Source organism: Palaemon carinicauda, chromosome 6, assembly GCF_036898095.1.
Source record: "Palaemon carinicauda isolate YSFRI2023 chromosome 6, ASM3689809v2, whole genome shotgun sequence".
NCBI lineage: Eukaryota > Metazoa > Arthropoda > Malacostraca > Decapoda > Palaemonidae > Palaemon > Palaemon carinicauda.
In genome coordinates, this window is record NC_090730.1 from 150034216 (window position 1) to 150039215 (window position 5000).

A 5000-nucleotide genomic window follows, 5' to 3' on the forward strand; every position below is an offset into this window, starting at 1 on the left:
TATAGGATCTCAAAAGGTTGAAATTTCTTTTTCCATTTTATATTTGTTTTACTTCTATTTTATGATGCAGGGTGATTATCATCTTCATTTTGCAGTATTTTCGAGATCTGGAGTCGATTCCACAGACTGCCTTTCGGAAGATAATATCTATTAGGTAAAGCAGAACGAAATACTTTTTAGAAAAATTATGGATTTTCTAACCGTAATTTCGTAACAGCAAAATTCGAAACCACGAGATAAAATGACAGTAGTGATTTATGAGTCATCTCTGAAAAATCAATTTTAAACACATATGAAAGGAAAATAAGGACATCGTGAATAAAGATTTCATCCTAAGATACATTTTGCACTCTCAACAAGAATAATATAAAATAGTATGTAATTTAAAATACATTTTTTTTCTTACATATAAGTACTCTACACGGTAGCTTACTGGCTCTTATTAACCATATAGATGAAATATAGTTATATTAATGTTTAAAAACATTTACGCTTTCCATGGAAGAAATTAGAATTTATTTCGATTTTTAGAACTTTACAATTATCCTCCAGCCCTCAAGACCATAAAACTGTTCGCTTACCATCACTCGTAAGCCTCACTATAAATTCACTCATTTGATTTAGTTTCTATCTAGAAACATTACTTAATTATATAATCTAACTTTTATTGTTATATCTTAGTGTTAATGAGACGATTTAGATATTACACATAAGCAAGATTTTGTAACTTCTTATTCTCAAGGGTATCTCGATTTAAGAGACTTACCACACAAATCTGTCAGATGTGTATGAAATAAAAGCTTGCGCTGTTCGCCACCGCATCATCTTTTCCAGAGAGACAATTAATAAAATTATAATAATATCCTTTATCATATGTCATCGTGAAAAAGACGTTAGTTTTATAACCTCTGTTTGATTAACCAGTCAATTTCCTAATCAATTACGAGGACTAAAAAAAGTAGAGCCAGATGCTGCCTCTTTCTAATATTTACCCTTCGCTAGAAACCTTGGAGAAACCTTGAGTGTTTTGAATGCTCCTAAAAACTTTGTATTACTTTCATGACCAAACAAATGACAAAGCTAAACCTTCCATCTTTGTAATACAAGACTTACCCAAGACGATTCAGCTCAGTGACTGACAGGTGGTTTCTATGGAATGATTCCCGTCTCGGAGTATTGTCATTTATGTGATTACCGCGACCTTTGTCGCCGAGGTAATCTTTTGTATATAGTAATATAAAGGGAAACCAAATTAGTCTATGGGATCGGAGGATTTCCTCATAAAGACATTGCGTAAGATCCGATACGGAAATTTCTCAACTGAAATGTTAGATGGGGAACGGAGAAAGTCGAACCCTATTAGGAAGACCTGTTTGGGTGCATTTTAAGAATGTAATCATACCAAATAAGCTATTGTTTGCATCAACTACTTCGTAACTTTTGTAGCCTTAGATAATGATGTGAATAAAGAGTTGATACAGTGGTATGAGATTTAGAATATGATAACAAGTTAAATGATTCTCCTCATCACTGTCTTTTTTTTTCTATTCATTTTGAACCCAACTTCCTTTGATATCTCATCCAGTGTTCTGCTAATAAGAACAGCGTCATGAGCATACTCTAGGTCAGCTAATTTCCTGTTACCAATCCCGTCCAATCCTTCTCCACAATCCCCAACTGTTCTATGCATTACACGATCCATGAGGAGGATAAACAACATAGGTGACAACACATTCCCTTGGAGTGCTCCACTGTTCACTGGAAATTCATCTGATAGGACTCCACTAACATTAACTTTGCACTTGCTATGCTCATGAACAGACTTCATCAAATTTACACATTTAAGAGGAACTAGATTAGCCGGTGCACACCATCAAAGGCTTTTTCATAGTCCACAAATGCTATCAAAAGACAATGGCTAAGTTAAGTCAAATTTGGCAATCAAATCACCTGAAATTACATATAAAAATCAGGCTATAATCAGTTTAGTGAGATCGGTGTTTCTGTATGACAATGAAACAATATCCAACAGATTTTGTAGATATGAGAACAAATCCCTCAGAAGAACATGTAGAGTTAAATAGCAGGACAGGATTAGAAATAAAACTATAAGTGAGATTACTCGAGTGCCATGTGTGGACAAGATCATGGTGAGGGGTAGATGGAGATGGTTTGAGCATGTTATTCGCACTCCCCAAGAAAGATTATTTCACCACACTTTCAACTGGGCTCCACAATGCACTAGAACAGTTAAAAGACCCAGGCTGAGGACTATGAAACGTGAAGGAGGAGATAATGGATGGAGAAATATTGAATTAAAAGCTCAAAATAGAGACGGCTGGCGAAATCTAACCGAGGCTCTTTACTTTAGGCGTAGGAGATGATGATGCACAAGTTAAAATTTTTTTGGAAAAGTAAGATTTGACCAGAAGCAGTTGAAGCTATTAAATTCAAATATTATTCATAGATCATTATTCCCTATTTTTGCGAAAAATGTAACAAGAATACATTGTAAATATCTAATTATTTATGAATACAGATATTTTTTCATACATTATTCATTACTGTATTTGAGAAGTGGTTTATGATACATTTTAAAGTATAATTTTTCTGGTAATCTGTTTATGTTGTTTTCTTGTTTTCCTGAATAAACTGCCTCATTGAATCGATCGGTTACTGTATTTTCTTTGAATTTATCATTCTGTTTATTAAATTCCTTTCCCTGTCCTTTTACGCCTACTGACACATAGGGCCTCGGTTAGTTTTCGCCAGTTGTCTTTATCTTTAGTTTTTAAATCAATGCTTCTTCATTCATCACCTCCTACTTCACGCTTCAAAGTCTTCAGCCATTTAGGCCTGGGTCTGCCAACTCTTCTAGTGCCTTTCATATATTATGTGAGAGAGAGAGAGAGAGAGAGAGAGAGAGAGAGAGAGAGAGAGAGAGAGAGAGAGAGATACGTCATGCAAGTTACTAATGTCAGGAATCTTTTCCTAGGGTTTACTCAGATAATATGATCCAGACGAAAAAATGAGAGAGAGAGAGAGAGAGAGAGAGAGAGAGAGAGAGAGAGAGAGAGAGAGAGAGAGAGAGAGAGAGAGAGAGAGAGAGAGAGAGAGAGAAAGTAAACATGTTGACAAATAAAATTAAAACTTGGCAATTGGAAAATAGATTGACTTATGCATATACAGTTAAAAGGCTAGATATTGTACATTTTATCCCCGGTACAAACTTCGAGAAAATGAATCGTTAATTAACTGAAGTTGTTACAATTGATTTAAAAAGAGGTTTCAGTTCCTCATTCATACCCTTTGAGCTGTGAATCTTTTTATGACATCTAATAAGTAGCTAGAAGTACTTTCAATTATTTCGTCTCCGTGCAACGATTTTACCCAGAACAGTTACGCAACTTCTATAGAATTAGGGCAAGTTAACAGGGACTTTAGGCAGATTGTGACTAATAATCAGAAACAATTGAAATTTTGAAGTAAAAGTTTCCAACAATTCTCTCTCTCTCTCTCTCTCTCTCTCTCTCTCTCTCTCTCTCTCTCTCTCTCTCTCTCTCTCTCTCTCTCTCTCTCTCACACACAATATATGAAAGGTGATCAGTGTCAGCTGAGAGAAAATAAAGGTGTGTGTGTGTATATATATAAACATATATATATATATATATATATATATATATATATATATATATATTTATATATATACTGTATATATATATATATATATATATATATATATATATATATATATATATATATATATATAGATAGTATATACTGTATATATATATATATATGTATGTATGTATGTATGTATGTATATACATACACACACACACAACAAGAGGCTGTAGAAATTAGACCAGTTCCTTCGTCAACATAAACATAAAGAAGGTACCAGGTAATTGAATTGCTGAGAGAATTCACAAATTCACGGGTGAAGCAACCTCATGTCCGATAAAGAATAACTTACTAGGAACCAAAGAATCAATACTTAATAATTGATGAAAGGTATATATATATATATATATATATATATATATATATATATGTATGTATGTATATGTGCGTGTGTGTATGTATGTATGTATGTATGTATGTACTGTACATATATATATATATATATATATATATATATATATATATATATATATATATATATATATATATATATATATATATATATATATTCACACTTTACAGAACTACGGACCAGCACAGCGAACAGATGGTGTAAAAGTGTAAAAGTAGAAGGCCATCATTTATAAAGATAACTTTAATTGAAAATGTCAACGTTCCAATAATTTCTTGATACTGATTGTAATGTGTGGTAACATACCTGATACCGGATCACCAATTGCATCGAACATTTTATTTTTTGGGTGATTAGATCTCGCGGTTAACTTTCCCTCTTTCATCCTCGTTTTTTATCAATAAAACATAAACAGAATTTTAATCTAAAACTCACGATTCTGATAATACGATTATTTTCCAACATTGGAGGAATTTCAACCTTACTTAATTGCATATTACTATTTATGTACTAATTTTTTTTTTTTTTTTTTTTTTTTTTGGTGGAGTGAAGGATGCAGGTGCAATTGGCGTATGCGCTATTCACTTTCCAATTTTAAACGTCTATGCATTTCCGATTATCATAGCATTGACACAGGTTATTGAAAAAAAGCAGTTGTTAATTTATGCAAGCACTTTTTGTCATTGCCACCTGTTTACTTTTATGTGAATACTTTTCCTTTAACCTTTTCTTGGTTGCGACCTCATTTTTAAATTATGTTATGCAATATGAGGCTCAATACTACATAGTATTCTAAAAGTTTTATTCCAGTTGTGACTAAGTTGTGGAATGATCTTCCTAATCGGGTAGTTGAATCAGTAGAACTTCAAAAGTTTAAACTTGCAGCGAATATTTTATGTTAAACAGGTTGACATGAGTGTCTTTTTATCGTCTATTTTATGAAAGAACTATTTTAATGTTATTG